The following is a 12,372-nucleotide window of genomic DNA, read 5'->3' on the forward strand; positions in this document are numbered from 1 at the left end:
AAAGGCCTCACTCTACCCAGGACTCCAAAACGAGGTGGGAGTTCTCCTCGTCACTGAGTACGATGGCCAGGCTGGACTCACTGGCTGGAGCCATCAGCATCACCCAGTCAGTTCTGGCATCCTGGGTGCTGGAGGAGGAAGTGGCATTGATCAAGTGGACCCTGTTTCTTTCAGACGTATGACAGGTCCTGTGAGTCAGAGCCGAGCCGGCCCCGGCGTCACTGCTGGCGTGGCCCCTCGCCTTGGCCTGATGAGCTACAGTTACCCTCTGATGTTGAAGAAAAGGATGCTGCGTATTTACTTTGCCATGACTATATCTTACTGAGTCTTCTGGAGATTGTTATCTGGATGTCTGAAAGATAAGATTTAAGAATTTTTATTGTACTGGTCCTGTACGTTTATAATAGAAGATGCCTCCGGAGGCATCAGATTCTTAAAAAAGCAATTCCAGTGACACAGAGAATATTGCTGGGATCCTGAGGAACCCACTCTGGCGGCCTGGTGTTGATAATATCTTTGTGTGCTTATTTTAGTTGATTGCAGGCCATCAAACGTCGAGGTGTCTGGTCACGAACCAAACGTTTGCAGTCTGCTTTGAGACAAACAAGACTATTCATTCCCAGGGGTTAAATGTCTGCATCACATAGCCTGTGAGACTGGAGTGATAAATCACACTTACATTTTTTTGCCAAGAGATTGTAGGTTCCCATTTTCAAAGCCAGGCACTTGATTCAGAATGTGTAAGGCAATGCTTTAGGGATTTGGTATAATTCCTTGAATGAAGTGGGGCTTTGTGAATTACCTTCTCCTCGAATATAAGGCCAAAAAAGAATCCTTTTAATAAAATACCATTCTTGGCTGGCGCCACGGCTCACTAGGCTAATCCTCCGCCTTGTGGCGCCAGCACACCGGGTTCTAGTCCCGGTCGGGGCGCCGGATTCTGTCCCGGTTGCCCCTCTTCCAGGCCAGCTCTCTGCTGTGGCCAGGGAGTGCAGTGGAGGATGGCCCAAGTGCTTGGGCCCTGCACCCCATGGGAGACCAGGAGAAGCACCTGGCTCCTGCCATCGGATCAGCGCGGTGCACCAGCTGCAGTGCACCTGCCACGGCGGCCATTGGAGGGTGAACCAACGGCTAAGGAAGACCTTTCTCTCTGTCTCTCTCTCTCACTGTCCACTCTGCCTGTCAAAAAAAAAAAAAAAGAAAGAAAAATACCATTCTTATCTACCCACATCCTCATCCAGGGGAGCGCCCTGGGTACTGGTGCAGGAAAGAGAACACAGTTGCTGAGAACACAGGAGTGTTAGGAGTGTGAGCTCCAGGGCGCAGAGGCCAGCAGTCATAAATCAGAACGGGGCATCACGGCTTCAGCAAGCATGCATGATCGTCTGCTCTGTAAAACGGGCGGCTTATTCTGCCAAAGGCCAGTGGTCTTGACTTTACTTACCTGATGGTAAGTAAGCACAACAACCTGTCTACCGTCTCTCCACTCCTTGGACTGAATGTTACCACTGCCCAGGCCTCAAGCCTGCCATGGTATTTGATGTTCTATTCCTATGTGTTCTCTTAGCCTAAAATCTACTGTACCAATCTCCCACCTGGACTGGTGTAGAAGACCCTACCAGTGCTCTAGTCCTGCTCGCCCTTTCGGTTCTGCTATGGGCAGAGAGAACACTAAGGTGGTGGCAGAGTGTTCTGAGTTCCATCTAAATGTTGGAATTCCTCAAGACAGATTTACACCCCAGATCCTCTACTTTCTTATTTTTTTAAGATTATTTTATTATTTTTTATTTTTACTTATTTATTTTTTTTGACAGGCAGAGTGAGAAAGAGACAGAGACAAAGGTCTTCCTTTTGCCGTTGGTTCACCCCCAAATGGCCACTGCGGCCAGTGCACTGTGCTGATCCGAAGCTAGGAGCCAGTTGCTTCTCCTGGTCTCCCATGGGGTGCAGGGCCCAAGCACTTGGGCCATCCTCCACTGCACTCCCGGGCCACAGCAGAGAGCTGGACAGGAAGAGGAGCGACCAGGACAGAATCCGGAGCCCCGACCAGGACTAGAACCCGGTGTGCCGGTGCCGCAAGTGGAGGATTAACCTATTGAGCTGCGGCGCTGGCCAGATTATTTTATTTTTTGAAAGGCAGAGTTACAGAGACACGGGGTGGGGGGGTATCTTCCATAGCTGGTTCACTCCCTAAATAGCTGCAATGTTCAGAGCTGTGCCAGCTGAAGCCAGGAGCCAGGAATTTTTTTCCTTGGCTCTCCTATGTGGTGGCAGGGGCCCAAGCACCTGGGCCATCTTCTGATGCTTTCCCCGGTGTATTAGGGAGCTGGATGGGAAGTGGAGCAGCCAGGACTCAAACAAGTGCCCATATGGGATGCCAGCACTGCAGGTAGCAGCCTAGCCCACTGGGCCACAACACCGCCCCTGTTCCCAGCTCCTCACATTCCAACAATAGAGCTTATTACCTAACTTTCTCAGTTTCCGTTTCCTTATCTTGAAAATAGGGATAAAAAGGCCTGCCCTTGTAGAAAGGATCTGATTAAATACCAATGTCTGGTACACGCCAGAACTTAATCATCTTAGCTCAGATTGGTTCTATTGCCTCCTTTGCAGAATTAAGAGAAAGAGAATATGAGCTCAGATTCACTGAGTACTTAGTACTTGGGTGTGAGTATCACTTGACCAGACCAAGCAATCACTAGCTGTGAAGCCCCGATGCATCCTGGGAGCCTCTGCTTGCTCACTTGTGAGGGGGACTCGCGATGCCTGCCTAGATCTGCTCACAGCACACGAGTCTACTCAGAACTCTCCCACCTCCTCCCAAGCCCACAGGTAAAGTCACAGCATTCACAGAGACTCTAGAACCTACATGTTCTCTTCCCGGTGGCCCTCTCTGGTCCATCCAGACCATCATTTCTTCCCCCAAAAGAACTGCACTACCCCCTGCCAAGGAGTCTGCTGTTCTTCCTAGAGTCTGCTCCCTCCCTGCTTCCCCGATGCAGTCTCCCCTGGTACCCTAATCTGGGTTAGATGCCTCGGTTATACACTTCCGTGACACCATATTTCTTTCTTTCAAAGCACTTATGCCAACTTGTATTTACATGTTTTTGAAATTATTTAGTTAATCTCTATCTCTCCTGTAAACTTCATGAGAACAAATCTGTAGTTACTGACTGGAGCATGGTCTGTTCTTGAAGCATCTACATGCCCAATAGATAAAAGATATTTTAGGAGCTGGCATTTGGCACAGCTGTTGAGACACCCACATCCCACATCAGAGGGCTTAGACTCAAGTCTCAGCTCTGCTTTCACTCCCATCTTCTTGCTAATGTGCACAGTGGGAAGCAACAGTTATGGCACAATTAGGCACCTGCCACCCAAATGGGAGATACAGATGGAGTCCTAGGCTCTTGGCTTTGGCCTGGCCCAGCCCCTGTAGTCACATGCATTTGGGGAGTGAACCAGCAGATGGGAGATCTCTTTCTCCCTCAGCCTTCCAAATAAATAAAAACTACAATAATAAAATTTATAATATAAATTTATAAATATTTATAATAAAATAAATAAAAACTACAATAATAAAATTTTAAATACATGTTATGGAGATTAAGTGAATGAATGCTGTACCTGGCATATTCAACCAGTGGACAAATCAAGTCTGTGATAATGTAATGGAGAACATACATGAAGAAGCAGGTCAAGCTGGGAGGGGCTAATCAGGGCGTATTTCCTGAGGAGGTGGGTCCTGATCCCACCATGAATAGTACTGGTCAAGAAAAAATTGGAGAAAAGGAGACCAAAGCAATCTGTATACCCATTCACAAATAACAAAGGATGGAAGGCAACGTGGAAGAAGCCCAGCTAAGCCTGTACTGAAGCACTCAGAGTTGAGGAGGACGGGCTCCGAGAGGAGGAGCTAGGTGCTGTGCCGGTAACCGCAGGGCAATGTCGCCTCTGGGAGACACCAATCCATCACTGGTCTCCACTGTATAAAAGCAGAGGCTTTCACACAGTTTCAGGGCAAAATATACTTCCTTCATAAATTCATCCACTACTGGGGCCGGCGTTGTGGTGCAGTGGGTTAACCCACCGCCTGTGACGCTGGCATCCCAAATGAGCACCTGTCCGAGTCCCATTTGCTCCATTCCCTGCTAATGCACCTGGGAAGGCAGCGGAAGAAGGCTCACATAACTGGTCTCCTGCCACCCACGTAGGAGACCTGGATGGAGTTCCAGGTTTCTGGCTTAGGCCTGGCCCAACCCTGGTTTCTGCGTGCATTTGGGGAGGAAACCAGCATATGGAAGCTCGCTCTCTCTGTCTCTGTCTCTGTGTGTGTGTGTGTGTGTGTGTGTGTGTGCGCGCGCGCATGCCTCCTCCCTGTAATTCTGCCTTTTAAATAAATAAATAAATCATCCACTCTCACCCACTCAAATCTCCGCAGCTGATGCAGACTGTGTGAACTCTCGTTCTATCACCATGGACAGAGTAGGCGAGAGCAAGGTGACAGTACAGAAAACAGCGCTGGCAGGGAGTCAGCTGAGTCATTCCGGCGCTGACTGTCAGGACCTGTACCAACTCGAGCAAGCTGTTTAATCTCTTGGGACCTCAGTTTTCCCTTTCCAGGGAGACTGTTAAAGGCAAGACCATAAATAACGTGAGATTTCACGCCCAGCACAAAGTGAAGTGTACAATATATTTTAGATACCTTCTCTTCGTGTTTTATTTCCTACTCTTCCAAACAGCCTCATTCACACTGCCTTGTCTCTACTGAGAGAAAAATGGTTAAAATCTCTCTCTGACCTTTGAGTATGCCCAGTGAGACTTTGTCTAACTGGTCCAGCAATAAGGAGGTGCTGATATCCAATACTTGTCTTTGCAGTAGCTTTTACTGTCTCTGACATGACATGCTGTCAGTGTGGAATCCCACCACTGACACCCAAGATGGAACAGCACAGTGGTTGGGGTCTCCAGACCATTACCAATGCAGTGGGGTCTGATTACATGAAAGAACCACCAGGTTCTTCTGTCAGGCTGTAGATTTCCCCAGTAATCCTCATGATCAAGTTTTGTGTTTTTCATTTAAAAAAAATCATTTATTTTGTATTTATTTGAAAGGCAGAGAGATAAAGAGACAGAGCTAGAGAGAAATTTTCCATCCAGTGGTTCATTCGCCAAATGGCCACAACAGCCAGGGTTAGGCCAGGCTGAAGCCAAGAACTGGAAACTCAATCCAGGTTTCCCATATGAGTACCAGGGACCCAAGTACTTGGACCATGATCTGCTGCCTCCCAAAGTGTGCATTAACAGAGGAAGCTGGAATCAGAAACGGAGCCAGGACTCACACCCAGGCACTATAATACAGGCATCTTAACCACTGCCCCCAAACAGCCATGCCCCCTCATTACCAAACTTTTTAAGAGACTTAGAAACCACATCTTGTGAAATGCCAGCTTAATTCACGAGCAACGCTCTTTAACATGCTACTTTAAACACAAACAGGAGAGCCCACTACAAGAGTGAGAATCCCATTATAATTAGCACTGGCATCCTATACTGCTCTGTGAACTCACATAGGCTGTGCCAAAACCTGCTTCTATCAGGGAGTATGATACACTCACGTATGCACATATACTCTCATACACAGTCAAGCCAGATACACACAATTCACCCATACATCTATACATACTGGGACATATACACACTCATGTACACTCAAATACACATTTATTCACCTGCACACATGCACATGCCCCCCCCACATTATTACTCAAATCCATTCTTAGCCTCTTGAAGAAAGTTAACCCTCATTTAGCACTGACAATGTAACATTATCCTCATTGTTTTTGGATTCAGAGCAAAACAGAGTCATCACTTATGTGTCACATGAATGCACATTTTTTAACCAATAAAGCAATAACTACTATGGTTTTGCCATAGTAATATTTTAATTAGTTAATATTTTGTGTAAATGATCATCAGATGTAAATAACTCCAGATAGATACAGATCCCCTAAAACATCTTAGAGACACTGTAAGAAAAGATCAAGAGTAAGTAGAAGACTTTCAAGGTCAAAATGCATATTTTAGTGATCCTATAAGGCCTGTTCTAAAGAATCTTTCTGACTTCCCACACCTAAGTCATTTTCATTTTTATTAGTTCTTCCAAACAGATTTATATGATAATGACCATTTTTCATAAGGGTGGGGAAAAAAGGAGAAAAAGCTTATGAGCCAAAGAAGGAAAGGAAGGAGTTGTTTTTTTCAGTATCATTAAAATCCAAAAGAGATACAACTGCTACTTCCATGCCTAAATTGGAGAAGGAGGTTAAAAAAATTCTTTCTGTAATCCCAAAGAAAGATTTTGATTCACGAATTACCAGATTCTTGGAAGCGCCAAGATTTTCCACGGGTGAGTCTGAGTGAGAGCCGGCAACCGTGTGTCTCATTAGCTAATGTTTGCAGGAGCCTCTGAAGACAGGCTGGTGATAAACTCTCTCTCTTGGATTTTCTCAAAGGACTTGAAACTGAGTTAGAAGTGATCTTAACTTCTGTGTGACTCATTTTGCGTGACGGAGCCGATCTTGGTCTCTGTCCTCAGCAGGCTCTTGTGGCCATGAAGGAACCAGGCCCAGGGATCACCTGAGGCTGCATCCCGGGCAGGTGTCATGGGTGGGAGGTAGACCCAGAGACTACTACAGCATTACAAAGGGAACTGGAGCCACCAGGGGAGGCCCGGGAAGGCTTTGCAAGAAGTGGCATCAGCACCGAGCTTCCAGAAAGAGGAGACTCCCGACGTGCCTGGGAAATCTGGTTAAGTGCAGCCACTCCGTCCTTCCCGTGAGGAAAGGGTTAGGAAAAAAATGAAAAACAAGCGAATCCCTTTAAGAAGTACAAATGTAACCCTCATCACAAAAAGACAGATGAAACATCATCAAGAAGCAGGAGAAATTTAGATAACTACATGCATTCCAGGCTTGATTCTGGAAAGATCATCTTAATACTCAGCAATGTTTAGTGAAGCAGACACCTACTGTTCCGGTTCTTTGCCTTTTTAGAGATCAGAGGAGGAGAACCAAGCCTAAGAACTCACAGGTAGAGAGGGGAGGTTCGGGGCTGGGACACAGGGAGGCTGACTCCTAGCCTACTAGGCTTTCTCCCACCCATACTTTCTACCACATATTGCTTGTGCTAGTTTTCCTGTCTGGGAGGGTTAACAATTCCATAACCCACAGCTTTAGGCAACACCCCGTGTTGACCACTCCTATCACTTCCTATAAGTCAATCGGGACTGGGAAGTCTGGCCCAAAAGTCCAGGAAGCTGTGGTCTTTAGAAAGCATCCATGAAAAGTCACTCTTGTGAATAGATACTTTTTTAAGAAGATAAAATCATGAGTCTCATATGAAGATATAATGAACTAATGTCAAAATTTTTATTGGACTCACTGATTAATGAGAGAGCCAGTAAGATACCATACTTGTCTCAAAGGTGAATTGTAGACAATGAGGGTCACTGAGGTGAATTTACAGGCAGGTGCAAAAACCAGTCGATATTCACTTATATCCCACCAGGCACATTCACTTGCATTTCTATGAGCAGCAATCGTTTACATGACTATCATTCTGAAAATTGCACAACCTTTAAAATATCTCAAAGGCATTGAAATGGAGCACAGAAGCTGAAAGAGAGGACCAGACAGGACACCCCACGATCATCTTTGTTGCCCATTTCAAAGTCTTGGAATCCCTTTGAGTTCTAGCAAATTGGTGGGGCATTTCACAGAGGAGAACACTCTGGTTAGAACAGGTAAACCATTTGTTATAAACTCTAAGAATCTCTTGGAGAATATTTATTAAAATAGGGATTCCTGGGCTCTCTCTGGATCTGGAAATCTGGGTGGCTAAATGTTCTCCTGGATTCTAATTTTTTCCATCTTTGAGAACACCTTTGACTTGCCCAAAGCTATGCAGTGGGCCAGTGGCAGCCCCCAAACTAGAATCCGGGTTTTGTAATTCCCTCTCAATGACCTGTGCACGAGTCCGTACTGGATTTTTGGCCTGTGACTTACATTCTAATGCCATTCCCCCTGCAAGGTTTTATAAACCCTCCATAAAATAAAAGGAAGCAGGAGCCCTTGAGATGGAGTTAGGCAGAAAACTCCCTTGGTGTCTCATCTCCATTCTCTAAGTACATTACTGCTTGCAAATGCATCAACTTAATTAAAACTAATGTAATTCTAATGCACCAATTTGATTTAAAAATAATCTTCACAGTCACCAGGACATCAAAATGCAATTAAGGCTATTTGAGGAAAGTCTCTGATGCATATTATGTTCTGACGCTGCACTATGTCAGGAAACCCAGGTCTTTCCGATGTCACTAACGTGTTTAGCAGCCTCCCTCTCGCTCAGATGCCTCTCTCAATTAGGTTCTGGAGAGCGTGAGCCATGACAGTTCAGGAACATTTACCAAATTCTTTCCAAATGGCCCTTTAGCCGAATACTTTTTCTTTGAGCTGGTCTGTGGACCTGGGAAAGTGCAGGCAGTCTCACAGACACCAGGCTTAAGACAAAATCAAATTGGGAAGGTCAGGAGTTCCTTATTACCTATCCATGTGTCCAGACTGTAAAAGATTCTGGAGCAGGATAATGCAACTGGGAAATGAGTCTTGTGAAAAACTAAGTACTAGATACGTGATTATGAGAGCTGCTTGGCTGGGTCCTCTTGCTCTGCCCCTTTGCTTGGTGTTTAAGGACATCTGTTTGGGCAGGGCTACTATGGTTGCTGTAAGCTTGCTTTGGGGTTCTTTTGTGCCTTATGAATGGGAATGGGTATGAAATTGTAAAAATGGCCCAAAGTATCTGCAGAGTAAAATGGGCAGCTATGATGCACTGTGATGAGTAGCAGTACTGTAAGGGACAGTTTGATTCAGTGGAGTTAGCGACGGATTAAAATCCTGTAAGTAGTGAATAAATTGGCTACTTTTATGAAAATGCCTGCTCTCGCCCACATCATTCAGTGAACACTGACATCATTCTCCAGGCCATTTGACAGACATCCTCAACTCGGACAGCACAGCAGCTGTAGTCAGCTAGCTGGCAGACCTACTAGCAGAACACCCGGTCCAACCCTTGGGCCTTACACACCTTTGTAGTCACTCCCTGGGGTGGGGTTGGTGTGAAGAGAGAAAGGAGAATTTCCAGAACACTGAATCACAGCTAAGGTCAGTGTCTAAGGCACTGAAACCAAAGAATAATCGTTTAACCAACTGGTTCTGCCAAACACCTCAAGGAATGTCCACTAGAAAGTCAACGTCCACTAGATCTTCTAGTTTGCAACTGGAAAATTACAGGCTTAGGAGGCAGTTAGCATTTTTAACTATTTATGGTCCATCAACCATGGTTCTAAAGATGTACACATAGGCTTTCTCATTTAATCCACAGAGCGACGTGGCAAAGTAAATATAATTCATATTACATTTCTTATGCATAATGTGTAAGCACAGAACTGCAACTGAGATCATTCAGATTCAGAGAGACATATGCATTAGGGATTTCTCTTTGGGATCAAGTCCATACCTGTTTTAGCATCTGCTTCTCATTCAAGGATGACACATACTGGAAGTGCCAGCTTGCGTGTCTTCCTTGTTGGAGACTGCCAGCACCCTGAGAGCAGTAACCATGTCTCAGCCACAGCTCTGAGAGCAGTAACTGTCTCAAGCTCAGAGACGACCACCATCTATTGCAGACTTAAGTAAATGCACTTTCCAAGTACTCCTGCATGGAGTCTTTAAAATTTGAAGAAGTACGCACTATAATTATCCTCACCTTAGAGATAGGAAAACTGAGACTTAGAGAAATCTTTTCACCTTTGTGCCCCAGGTACACATCCACAGCCTAAAAATACCACACACATTCAGAAAATATGAACCTGTTATACAATTTCCTTTGGCTAAATGGGCAGAAATGAAGGAGTAAGCAAAACATAATTTTTTATTCCAAAATATTCATTTGATTCAAAACACTCAGGAAGCAAAGACCCCGGAGCATCATGCTTGGACCGTGTCTTCCCACAGGGGTCTAGTCTAAGGTTTCAGGTGGTCTAGGGCAGGGAAGAAGACATTTTGTGGAAGCAGTGACCTCATCAGGAGGGTGTCATTGGCTTCACTCCTCAGAGCCTGTGCTCCACACAGGGAATGCAGAGATCCTGGGCGGGGTCCTTGGGTTAGTGCATACTCCTCCCTCCACAGAAGAGCAAACCACCTTCACAAGACATTGCAGAAGAGTTCCATGTGGCTGCCAGGCTCTGCTCCAATCATTCACACACTGTGGATGCCCCATGCCCACTGAGCCCCTGAAGCCAGTTTACCTGGTAGTGGAAGCGATGGATTCTAGTGCCCCCGTGGAAAATCCAGCAATGAAGGAGGCGGAGGGACTGCTGAGGACAAACGCAGATGGCAGCCATCAGTCTCACAGGTGAACACTGTCCTCATCAGTAAGCCACAATGCAGTTAGTTTGCTTTTGTTGTTTTATTTCTGTTGTTGCTGCTATCCGATAGCTCCCTCTTCAGCTCAAGGCTTCCCATAAATTATGATGTAACCTACCTGAAAAATCTTCCTCTGGGCCTGAGATAAATGTTACTGAGCAAGTGAAAAGGAGAGACCAGCTGTGGTGTCCTGCCCTGGCTTCACCGAGTATTGTTTGTTATTTGTTTGTTATTCGTGAAATGCAGTGTACGTTGCATCCTGATGTATACTTCCAGGTTGCGCCAAAACAGAATTATTTTTACCAGAACTTAGAATGCTCTGATGGAATTAAGCAAGTAGAATTTTTTTTTCTTAAGTATTTGGAGGCCTGACCAATTTGGTCACAAGAATTTGGAAATAAAGAGTCGACCTATGAAATCTACCCAGAATGGATCAGGAATGTAAAGGGACCAGAAAGAGAGTAACTATTAGGCCAGAGCAGGATTTTCCCCAGAGCTTCCTTGGGCGTGGCAACCTGAATAGAGAATTCTTCCACGGAAAGGAATCTGTCAGCCTTGGAAGAATGAAATACCTGGAGGTAGAGAGCCAGGTGCTGGCAATATGCATCCTCAGAACAAGGAAGGGGGAAGGATTTTAAGCAGGAGGTTCTATTCCTCTGAGACCATGGCAAGGCTCTCTCCCTCAGTAGAGCAGGTGGGGCAGAATCTTTTAATTCTGTCCTTTGATGGCAGTACATAGAACATCCCTACCACTGCAGGAGGAGAGAACTAAGTTGAAAGGGGGTTAAGAAAACTCACAGTGGAGAGTGAATGGTTGCAGGAAGGGCCACACCAGGGGCTGGAGCTGGAAGTCAGGATTAACAGCAAGCTGGCGATGCAGGGCAGCTTATTAAGACAAGCGGTAGGTTAGCCAGGTTTCCAGGGCTCCCCACAAACTGGCAAATATGTATCATCTCAGGGGCTCCAGGACGTGAAGGCTGTCCCTTTGTGTCTGGTACTGACCCTCAGGGTGGGCCGTTAGGGCTGCTGTACAACAGCCCAGATCGGAAGAGGCCTGTTATGGCAGGTGGCTGGGGACACGGACTTAATCAGCTGCTTACGCAGCGGGAAGTGCCTCAAAACTGGGCCAGGACACACAAGATACACATATTACAGAGCGGTTCTGTTACTCGTGCTGATCCAGATCCACCACCTGGACCCAGTGGTGAAAGTATTCTGAGCACAGGCTTAGTGGGGAAGAGATTATCAGGTGATGCTTGGACAGGCATGGCTGTAGTATAGTCCCACAAGGCACAGATGTTCGGATCCAGATGTTCAGGAGCTGGATTCAAGAGCTACCCTAGAGCAAGATCCTTGCTCCAGAGAAAGACAGGCACAAGCTATCTCGGCCACATCCCTAGAGTATCTGACTAATCAGACTCAACAGGAGTCCACTCTCCCTCTTTATGATGATATCCTGTTTCTTTTCTTCACAGCCCTTAAAACACCCTGAAGTTGTCCATTTATGCATTGTGCATATGTATTGTATAAGTAAATATGATATAGGTTACATATTTAAATGTTTTATTATCTATGTACCAGTTTTCTATTCATCTTTCTCACTAGCCTATTAGCTCCAATAAGGATTTTATTTTCCAAAGTACACCCAGGACCTAGTAAAATGGCTCTTTCAGAGTCTGCATTCTGTGATTATTTGTTCAATGAATCAAACCAAAAACAAAGGCAAGACTCCATGGTTGAATTTAACTCTCCCCACCCCCAGGTGACTCTCTGATCCAGGTAGCACTCGTTTATAGGAAAAAGCAGAATCCTCCTCACACTGTCAGCACTGTGTCTGGTTCTTCTCAAAAAAGTGTAGCTGATATTCCAGTAAGTGCCTTATTCTAAC

General features: G+C 45.7%; 1 protein-coding gene and 1 long non-coding RNA gene across 27 annotated transcripts in view; one reads left to right on the forward strand and one right to left on the reverse strand.

Annotated features, from left to right (window-relative positions):
- Positions 1–12,372, reverse strand: part of LOC103350379 (uncharacterized) — a 547,263-nt gene that overhangs the window by 492,374 nt on the left and 42,517 nt on the right. The window contains exon 2 of one of the 24 annotated variants that reach the window (XR_011388259.1): positions 10,367–10,435. The exons of the other annotated variants lie outside the window; for them this stretch is intronic. This is a non-coding gene — a long non-coding RNA (uncharacterized lncRNA). The remainder of the gene's footprint in view (positions 1–10,366; positions 10,436–12,372) is intronic. 24 annotated transcript variants of the gene reach the window in all.
- Positions 1–12,372, forward strand: part of STAC (SH3 and cysteine rich domain) — a 146,230-nt gene that overhangs the window by 117,689 nt on the left and 16,169 nt on the right. The window lies entirely within an intron of this gene.

This window comes from Oryctolagus cuniculus, chromosome 4 (assembly GCF_964237555.1).
Source record: "Oryctolagus cuniculus chromosome 4, mOryCun1.1, whole genome shotgun sequence".
NCBI lineage: Eukaryota > Metazoa > Chordata > Mammalia > Lagomorpha > Leporidae > Oryctolagus > Oryctolagus cuniculus.